The sequence below is a fragment of the Odocoileus virginianus genome, unplaced genomic scaffold, assembly GCF_023699985.2.
Source record: "Odocoileus virginianus isolate 20LAN1187 ecotype Illinois unplaced genomic scaffold, Ovbor_1.2 Unplaced_Scaffold_3, whole genome shotgun sequence".
Classification (NCBI taxonomy): domain Eukaryota; kingdom Metazoa; phylum Chordata; class Mammalia; order Artiodactyla; family Cervidae; genus Odocoileus; species Odocoileus virginianus.
Genome location: NW_027224265.1, coordinates 1 through 10,472, shown reverse-complemented (window position 1 = coordinate 10,472; position 10,472 = coordinate 1). Strand labels below are relative to the sequence as shown.

The 10,472-nt window shown below is 48.1% G+C and overlaps 1 long non-coding RNA gene across 6 annotated transcripts; it reads right to left on the bottom strand.

The window, feature by feature from the left end:
- Positions 1–3,446: 3,446 nt before the first annotated feature.
- Positions 3,447–10,466, bottom strand: LOC110122679 (uncharacterized). Of its 6 annotated transcripts, none has more exons than XR_011485935.1 (3): positions 6,965–10,466; positions 5,900–6,017; positions 3,447–4,353 (listed from the first exon to the last, which is right to left on the bottom strand). It is a non-coding gene; the product is annotated as an uncharacterized lncRNA (long non-coding RNA). The 6 variants fall into 6 exon arrangements; XR_011485934.1 differs by having other exon boundaries at positions 5,900–7,145; positions 7,261–10,466; XR_011485933.1 differs by having other exon boundaries at positions 7,261–10,466.
- Positions 10,467–10,472: the final 6 nt, after the last annotated feature.

Genomic DNA, 10,472 nt, shown 5'->3' with positions numbered 1-10,472 from the left:
TATGGATGTGAGAGTTGGACTATGAAGAGGGATGAGCGCTGAAGAATTGATGCTTTTGGACTGTGGTGTTGGAGAAGACTCTTGAGAGTCCCTTGGACTGCAAGGAGGTCCAACCGGTCCATCCTAAAGGAGATCAGTCCTGGGTGTTCATTTGCAGCACTGATGTTGAGGCTGAAACTCCAATACTTTGGCCACCTTATGTGAAGAGTTGACTCATTGGAAAAGACCTCGATTTTTGGAAAGATTGAGGGCAGGAGGAGAAGGGGATGACAGAGGATGAAATGGTTGGATGGCATCATCGACTCAATAGGCATGGGTGTGGGTGGACTCTGGGAGTTGGTGATGGACAGGGAGGCCTGGGATGCTGTGGTTCATGGGGTCACAAAGAGTCGGACATGACTGAGTGACTGAACGGTACTGAACAGCCCTTCTCTCTTCGTGGCAGGTGGCTTCTGTCTGATTGTGATATGAGGGTATGCTCCTCTCTAATGGCGATGTCAGAGGAGCTTAGCTCTATTTGAGGTAGGGGTCTCCTCTCTAGTTGCAGTGTTGGCCTCTTCTTTTGGTGTAATGATCCGTGTGGGAGTTCCACTCTAGTTTTTTTTGCATGGGCAGTTTTCTCTAATTGTGATGTGTGGGGCGACCTCCTATCGACCTGTAGCAGGGGTGTCCACTCTAGTTGTGGCAGTGGTTCTCCACTCTAGATGCGACGTATGGGGTGGGCACCTGTTTAGTTGTGGCCTTGTGCTCCTCACGAGTTGTGTCTGAGGATGAACAATCTACTTGGGGCATGCATTTAATTCTCTTGTTTTGGCAGTCAGGCTTCTCTGTAGTTGTGATGTGGTGGGGTTCTCCTGCCTAGTTGTGCTGTGGCTGGGGAAGTCCTCTCTGGTTGTGGAGTGGGAACGCCTGTCTTGTTGCATCATGGTGTGCAGCTCTTCTCTAGGTGTAGTTTGCTGGCTCATCTCTATTTGCGGCTTGAGGGGCTACCCTCTAGGAGTGGTGTGGAGCCTCCTCTCTAGATGTGTTTTACGAGATTGCTACACTCTAGGGGCATGGGGTGGGGCCTCTTTTCTTCATGTGGTGTGTGTGGGCTCCTCTCTAGTTGTGGTGGGGGACTCCTCTCGAGTTGTGTCGGGGGACTCGGTGTTCCTCTTGAGTTGAGGTGGCGCCTCCACTCGACTTATGGTGGGATGGCTCCTCTCTCACAGCAATGTGCAGGGTGGCTTCTGTTTAGTTGCGATGTGTGGGTGGCTAAACTACCTGCGGCATGTGGTAGTCTCTAGTTGGTGTTGGGTTCAACTGTTAGTTGTGTCAGGTGGGCTCCTTTCTAGCTGTGTTGTGGAGTCTCCTCTCAAATTGTGTTGGGGGGGCTTTTCTCTCGTTGCCATGCGTTGTGGGGGGGCACCTCTCATGTTGCGGTGGAGTGTTCCTCTTGAATTGTTGAGGAAGCTTCCTCTCTGGTAGTGATGTGCACAGGCACTCTTTCCAGGTGCCATATTTGCAAGCCTGCTCTCTAGTTTTGTCGTGGACCCTCCTCTTTAGTTGCAGCATGGGAGCCTCCTCACCTCCTCTCTAGCTGCGGAAGGAGACTTCTGTTAATTGCGATGTGCAGGAATTCTCAAGTGGTGATGTTCAAGGGGCTGCTTTCTAGTTGTGGCAAGATGACTCCTCTCTGACGGTGGTAGGGGGATCTACCCGAGTTGCAGCATGGCACGCATCTCTGTGTTGGAGGGGACCTCTGTAGGTGCGATGTCCAGGTCTCCACTCCATTTGGAGCGGGGGGACACTCTCCAATTCTGACCAGTGTGCTCCTCTCTCACTGTGGCCATTGGTTTCCCTTGAGTTTTGGTATAGGCCTCCTCTAATGATCAGGAGGGGCCTCGGGGCACCTCTCTAGTTGTGGTATTCCCTCCTCTGGGAGCTCTCTGTGGGGACGCTGTTCTCTCTACATTGAGCATTGGGGGCTCCTCACTAGTTTCCACGGGGTTGCTCCACTCTGGTTGTGAGATGCTTGTTTCGAGTTACTTCAGGGGCCTCATCTCTATCTGCAGCCAAGTGGCTCCTCTCTTGGTACAGTGTGTGGGAGGGCTCCTCTCTAGTTTTGGCAGGGGAATCCTCTCCACTTATGGCAGCGGGCTCCTCTGTTTGTTACCAGAGGCTCCCTCCTTGCGACAGCATAGAGCACCTGTTGTGTTGTGGTCGGGGACTTGGGGTTCCTCTCGAGTTGGGACAGGTGACTTGGGGTTCCTTTAGAGTTTTGTGGGGCCTCCTCTTGAAATGAGCGGGGCAGTTCCTCTCTAGTAGCAATTAACAGGCTGGCTCCTGTCTAGTTGTGATGTGTGGTAGGCTACTGTGTTTTATTACATGGGGTTCCACTCTAGTTGCTGTGGGGTCAACTGACGTTTTGGTTTCTGCTCCTCTCTTGTTCTGGTCTGCAGACTCCTCTATAGTTGTGGCAGGGGTGGGTCTCCTCTTTAGTTTTAGTATGGGGCTTCCTTTCTTGTTGTGGTAGAGTGCTCCTCTCACATTGTGGTTGGGGTGGCTCCTCTTGGGAATCCTCTGGAATTGCATCAGGGGGCTTGGGGCTCATCTCAAGTTGCTCGCTCACACCCCTGCACAGACTTGCCTGCTCTCACACAGACTTGCATGCTCTCACATGCCCTCTCACGACCTCCCACACTCTCGCATGCCCTCACACGTTCTTGCATGGACTCACATGCTCTTGCACACCCTTGCATGCTCTCACACATCCCCACATGCACTCGCATGCCCTCGCACACTCTCACATGACCTCACATGCCTGTGCATGCCCTAGTATACCATCGCCCACACTCGCACATCCTCACATGCTCTTGCACATCCCTGCATGCTCTCACACACCCTACATGCTCATGCATGCCCTAGAATGCCCTTGCCCATGTGCGCTTATTCTTGCATGTCTTCACAAGCTCTCTCATGTCCTCACATGCACTTGCATGCCTTCACATGGCCTTGCCTGCTCAGCCCTTGAATGTCCTTGCATGGCCTTGTAAGTCCTGCATACCATCACACGTCCTTGCATGGCCTTTCACGCATTCACACAGCCATGCACACCCTCACACATCCTCATATGCTCTTGCACATCATGGCATGCTCTTGCACACTCCTCACATGCCCTTGCACACTCGTGAATCCTCACATACCCTCACACACTTGCACAGACTCACATGTAGATGCACATCTTTACACCCTTGCACACCATGAAAAGCTATCTCACACTCTCACACGCCCTTGCACACTTTTGCACAGCTTTGCAAAGTGTTGCACACTGTTGCACTTGCTTGCCAAGTCTCACACAGCCTTGCACATCCTTGCACACCCTCGAATGGCATCGCAAATTCTTGCACATCCTCCCATGCTCTCATAAGCCCTCGCATGCTTTCTAAGCTGAAATAAGTATGCACTTTATATATTCAGTTACTTTTTATTAATCAAAGAGACAATTCTATATGCACCTACAGCTCTAGAATGTTATTAATTAATGATAAAACTATACTTGAAACTTTCAGTAACTTTCATCAGAAGAAAACAAAATTCTTAATTAATGCTTTCAGTAGAAAATAATTCAACAACATGGAAAATCGTATTTTCACAGCTATTAACACTATTCTGTAGCTCCCCTCAATACCAAAAGAACCTTATGATAAAGACCATGTTTTTGCTCAACACATACAGTATTTGTCCAAGCACCACAAAACACTTAAACCTGAAAAAAGCAGAATTATGTATCAGAACACTTAAACACATTCTGTTCTTAAACAAAGTTCTGTTAATGGTAAAAAAAAAATGTTAAAGACCATGGCTCCACAGAGTGAGCTGAGCTAATGAGGGCCTGGCTTGCCCTGGCCTGTGGCCTGTGGCGTCACTGCTCAGGGGAAGCCAGGGCTCCAGGCAGGCATGTGGTAGACAGGCTGCTCCCCAAGGAGGACAGCATGCCAGTCAGGGGTGGAGGCAACACCAGAGGGAGGGAAAAGGATGCTCTCTCTCAGGGGCCCTGGGCCCACAAGTCTAAACCCCATGAGGCCAGACAGTGAGAACACTGAACCCCACACTTAGAATCCTCTGCGACACAGGCTCACCTGCTCCTGAAGCCTGTCCAGGTCTGTGACCACATAGACAAGTGGAGTGCTGGAAATGGAGACGATGGGCTTTGTTTCAGAAGGGCCACTTGCTTGGTCTTTGCAATTTCCTTGGGTGATAGAAAGATCTTTGCTGCCAGTTTCCAAAGGCTTTTTAATATCCTTAGCACTTTCATTAGAGATGGGCCCGAGTAAAAGCTGAAAAAGGATTTCAGTGATAAAATGTTTCCACCTGCAAGATACATGAGCATGTAACTCAACACAAAATGCCAGCTGTCTACAAAGTATTAAGTGAAAGTTAACTCAAGAAAGGATACCACATCCTGTCTCTCCAGGTAGGTGTGAAAAACACAAACAGGACAAACTTTGACCCTATGTGCAATTTCCCCTCCTTGACTTAAGTTAGAAAGAAAGCAAGAGGTCCTGAAACTAAAGGAAAATTAAGATCCAGAACATCATAGGTTTTAAAAAGTTAATTAACTGCTTAAGGTAAACAATTTACTGTATTTACTTAATAAATTATTATCATAAGGATAAAAAATAAAAGTCTCAACCTCAATTATGCTTCAAATAATACAAATGACATAAGTGTTCTCTGCATAATGGACTGCTACAAGGGAAAAAAACCTAAGAGAAGAGCACTTGCATTGAGAAAAGAATGGAATATTCTAGGTGTAAGAATAATCACTGGCTGGCATCTTGCTGGGGATGATGAAGCAAGCCCAGGCCTCAGAGGATCATATCAAGTCCACGGTGTCCCAGGAACTGCACGATCTTCATGAACAGTTTCACAGGGCAGGGTGCTCTACTGAGACTCCTCTGAGTAGAGGGAGGCAAAGGAGGAAGAGGAGAGGAACTTGGATGGAGCACCATTATCTGCTGGGCACCTTCGTTATCAGTTTTCTGGGCAAGAAATCTCTTTACTCCTCACCTCACAACAAGCACATGTAGAAGCTGTGTTCCTATTTTACAGACGAAGAACCTGAGATTCAGCCAATTTCCCTAAGACCACAAAATTAAAGAGCAGCAGGGCCAAGGTCTGACTTTGACTTGAAGCCTGTGCTTTTTCCACTGAAACACTCTCCTCCAGTTGACAGAGTGCTTCCGTGTCCATGGATGATGGCTTCTCCATGTCATCTTTCCTACACTTCCACTCACGCTCTCTTATACTCATCACCTTGCACTGGCCGGGGTGTGTGTCTATCACTGAGCTGTCTGTGCAGCAGGCATCTCTGAGACCTGGAGCGGACCTGGTGGGGCCAGGTGCTCAGCACTGGACCACATGAATGCTCCTGTGGCTTTATGCACAAAAACTAATCAGTCATCATAGGCATGTGAATACCTAATACAGCCAAGCTGAAAAGGGTTTCTGAAACAAAGGGAAGGTTAATCAACTTTACGACCTAATTTCCAAATATTAAGGAAAAAATATGCATATTTTTATCATCTCCATTAAAATGATCATCTCTGTTTTATGGTGCCTCTATATTAGAGGCACCATACAAAGATTCTGGTTTTTCTAAGGGAAAATGAGGTCAATGTGGTGCTTTTCAAAAGGACAAAGCAATGAATATGTGACAACTGATGCCCCTAAAGGTCACATAAACAAGAGTGAAAAGGAAATCCAGTGAAACTGATAGAAACTTGGGAAGTTGGACTATAGCCCTTGCATCAACCTTTCATGACCAGATGGGCTTTAAAAATCTTGGCATGTTTAGCTTAACTTATCTTTAATTCATTTCAGTCTTGATTAGGGATGAGCACCAGCCAGCCCTCACCTCCTTGACAAATATGGAGTACCGCGCCAGAATCTGCAGCGTCAGTCTCCACAGACGATGCGCCAGCAGCGGCAAGAACATCTTGTCAGACCAGCACCTCTGAAGGCTGCTCCACGTCCTATGAGAAGCCAAAAGGCGATACGAGCTTCCAGTTAGAGGTAAAAACACACAGTTAAGGAGTCACAGCAGAAGGGCTAACAGCTAAAATCTTCAACGGACAAGCCAAGAGTGAAGCCAATGACATTCTGAAGAATCCTATGAGGTCAGCGAAGATTTAGGGAGGTAGAGTGGACAGCCAAGAGGCCTGTAACGCTGCGTTCTCATTCTACATGACTCCTTCTCCCAGGTATTTGATGCATATTAAACATATATAACAATCAGAAATAATCAGTTAACAAGTACTTTATAATAAAGCAACAAATGCGAATTGGAGTGGCAGTCATTTGCAAGGGTTTAATCTTTGGTTTTGAATTTGTCCTGTCTTCTCTTCTACTCCTGAATATGCTATTTAAATACAGGAAGTCAATTACACATGGCTACTTTTGCAAAGACAGCTGAAAATAAACTTTTGAGGCTAAAAGAGTGCAGTTTAGATGGAACTTGGCCGCACAAATGGGAGCACAGTGGAGTGGAGCTTTGTGGCTACAGGAACAGCCACCTAGGTGAGCAGTCACCAGGGACGCCTAATGCATGACTAGATGCAAACACGTCTGGAAAGTGTAGGCTGACCCCAGTCACCCGCCCACTGTCCCAGGACTGGGCCAAGGGCTCTGGAGGCCTGAGGCAGCAGTCCGAGCTGAGAGTCATCCTCTGGAGGGGAGGGTAATTCTGATCCTCTACCTCAGCTTGAGAGGGAAGCAGAGGGTAGCCACAAGGCTACAAAAAAAGGCTGTCACTTAAGCACAGCAGGGGTTATACCCCCTTGACACATTATATTCAGAAACGAAAATGTGGTCTTCTTCTCGTGTTCTTAAAGGATCCTTTACATCGTCTCTATACAGCCGGAAGCTCTAGAAACCTTTTTTTAAAAAAGAACTTAAACTGTATCTTCAGGGTCTAACTTACTTCCCCGGTGGCTCCGACGGTAAATCATCTGCATGCAATGCAGGAGACCTGGGTTTGATCCCTGGGTCAGGAATGGCAACCCACTCCAGTATTCTTGCTTGGAAAATTTCATGGACAGAGGAGCCTGGTAGGCCACAATCCATGAGGTTGCAAAGAGTTGGACACAACTGAGCAAGCAACACTGCTGGAAGACAGCAAAAGGTCAAAGTGCTCCCAGGGCGCCAAGGCCACCAAGAAGACTTGATGAAAGGAATTAGCCCGCTTAACGATAGCCTTTGTCACTCTGAGGATGTTACCTGGTGCATCTTCCAGGACATCTGTAAGTGCTGCTTCTAAGGATCCCGCTATTTCTCTAAATCTGAGAGAAAAACAAGAGTGTAAATGATGTTTTCTCTGCTTCAGGTGCCTGTCCCCCCAACCTCCCCCTCCCCAGGCAATAGGACCATTCTCCTGCTTGCTCGTAGCACCAGTGCCTCAGAGATGCCCCAGCAGCCCTGATGCCTGGCCTCCAGACTTTTTTTTCTTACTGAGCAGGAAATAAACTTATCTGAATTACTTGACCAGGAAGCCATTTCTGGCAAGTCCCACCACCTATAATCAAGTAATCACTTCAGGCCATAAGACTGGGTTTTCCAGTCCTCTTACCTACACACTATCAGAAGAAAGCAAATGTCCCTCAAACTAAGAAATGGAAAAGCTATATTCTGTATCTTTGCAGCTTGAGACATATCACTGAAAGTAGGCAGTTAAACTAGAACAAGTCTCTGCCAGGCGCTCATCAAATGTCTGCTGCCTGTCTCTTGTGCTGCTATTGGTAACTGCATGCCCACCCTGAGGCTCAGGATCTGCTTTCTGGATGGGTTTTCTGTTTTCTCTGCTGGGCCATTTGTCATTTCATACCATCTTCTCACAGACTTCTGTTTTAATACCTGATGTGGACACATTTTTATGACTGTGAAATGAAACTGTGTGTGTATTCATTTCCTTAATTAGCTGCCTATGTAGCATCCTCCTTCCCACCTATATAACCCTTCCATGTTCATACTTTCTTTACCATACATTCTTCTGTCACCCACTAGTTCCCTTGCCACCGATAAATTCTGACACATACTTAACATCAATTTACCTAATCCACAGTCTTGGTTTTTGGATAGTACTTATATGCTTTTAAAAAGCAGTTCAGAGACTGATCTTCAGGAAACTGGAGAGTAAACGCAGCAGCACTTCATAGAAAGAGCAGCAGCCCTGCCCTCAAAGGCATGAGCGGCTGAGAGCAGAGGACTCTGGCCCGCCCTGCCTGCTGGAGCTGGCCGCTCCCCACAGCTTCCCTGTGCCACACGCAGGAAAGAACTCAGCGACTGCCCCGTGAAGCCTGCGAGAGGCGAGTCTCTCCAAGCAGCAGGGAAAGGCACAGAGGGAACAAGTGCAGAAGAGCAGTGGAGGAAGAGAAGGGAGCACTGGAGAACCGCGAAGAAGGCGGTGCTCCTGAGCACACTGGGGAGGAGAGGGCAGGGGCTGCCCTGCAGTGAAGAGGGCAGACCAGCTCCTGCATCCGCCTCAGACCCCGAATCCCACCGTTTGCCCACATCTGTTAACACACGAAACACAGGAAGGAAGCTTCAGCACAGAAAAGGCCTGACACTACACAGCATTGTTCAGAACGCGGAGAACCAGAAGCCACCTTCACAGCCCCAAGGAAGGGAAGGTTTCCGTAACATGCGGCACAGTTCCTACTGAATGCAGCGTGAAGAGAGGTCAGCTGGAAGTTCTGCGGCCATCAGAGGAACAGGTATCATTCAGTAAGGACACAGGATAAAACTGTATGTATGCCACAACAATCTGAAAACCATACAAACGAGAAAGTGCAAGACACAAATGCAGCAGACCCCTAACATTAATGCCTTTTAAACAGACGTGCAGATGACGTGTGACCAGGTGTGAGATCCCTAAGACTAAAACTGTCTATGTCATGCGACCCAGCTGTCCCCTCTCCCTACCCTCCAGGAGTCCAGCACCAGCCCCTTGAGTAGCTTTGTTGGCCAGTAACTTCCAGGATTGAGGTGTTAGGTTGTACTTCTTAGAAAATAAACAAAGTGAGATGTTACTTTGGTGAAATTTGAAAAGTTATGCTATAGTTTTCACATGTATATGGGATGCCATTCTACTCTTGATAGAGGATTTGTAAGAAAGGCAACCCCAAATGCAAACACTCCTAAACTCTTCCATTTGGGTATGGGGATGATCTGGAGACACACACCCCCTCCCCCACGCACGGCTCTACTGACGCATGGACACAACTTGAGGAGGGTGGAGGGGAAGGAAGGCACATCAGTACCACACAGACTCCACGCTGTAAAGCAGCTACACCACGCTAAGCATGTGCTGAATGGAACAGAGAACGCACATGTGACCATCCTGGGAGCATACACCATTCTAGCAAGAGTTCAATTAAAAGACATACCACTGCCTGTAGCATTTAAGGCGCTAACACCCAGCTTCCAGGCAGCCACTGATTTACTACCATTTGAGACTGCTGGGGGCCCATGTGCATTTAATCTCTTTCTATGAAAACTAATGCCTAACCCTACTTTCCAAAACTCCTGGAAGAACAAATGAAGTGTTGACACAATAGGGTATGTTGACACAATAGGGTACCAGAGACAGAAGGGGTGCCCGTGTGCTCACAGAATGGCGGTGGTGGGAGGGGTGACTTTTTTCCTGAAGATGATGGGGATGTCGGCACAGAGTCAGACCCGGGACTATCTGATTGCTACTGAGAGTGCAATATTAGTACCGATGTTCCTTCCTAGAAATTTGCTGAAACATCACCACCCTACTGGCATTTAGGCTTACTTTAAATGACCCTGAAGTGAATCAGATAGCAATACAGCTTTGACACCAGCCATGTTTGCAGAACATTCTGTTATCCCAGAGAATAAATAACCCAACCACTGACAAAAATCAACAGAATGGTGTTCTATAAAGCGTTACTTGAATTTGTTTTTAAGTGGAAGAGCAAATGCACTGAAAACAGGTTCCACACTTCATAACTCAAACATAACTTTTTAAATTTCATCAATTTTAAATAAAACTATTCACAAAGAAAAGTTAAGCAATTCCTTTGAATGCTTATGGCTAAACTCCGGTGAAGATTAAAAATGTCTTTAATGCCCCGGCACCCCGCCCCCGCGACTTGAAGGGGCCGGGGCTGAGGCCGCCTCAGAGCCTTAGAGTCAGGCGCGCGGGGCGTGGGGCGGTGCTGCGGAGACGAGCCTGAGGCACGGAGGCTGAGGCGAGCTAGACGCCAGGACAGTCCAGGGTGCTGCAGCGCGGCGGGAGCCCGTAGCCAGAGCAGTCCCGGAGCAGAAACAGCCGCCGCCACCGCTGTCCGCGGAGCCCAGCCGAACTGGCCATGGCGTTGTCGATGCTGCTGAATGGGTTGAAGGAGGAGGACAGAGAGCCCATCATCGAGCTCGTGTCAAGGCTGGCAGTGATGGTGAAAGCACAG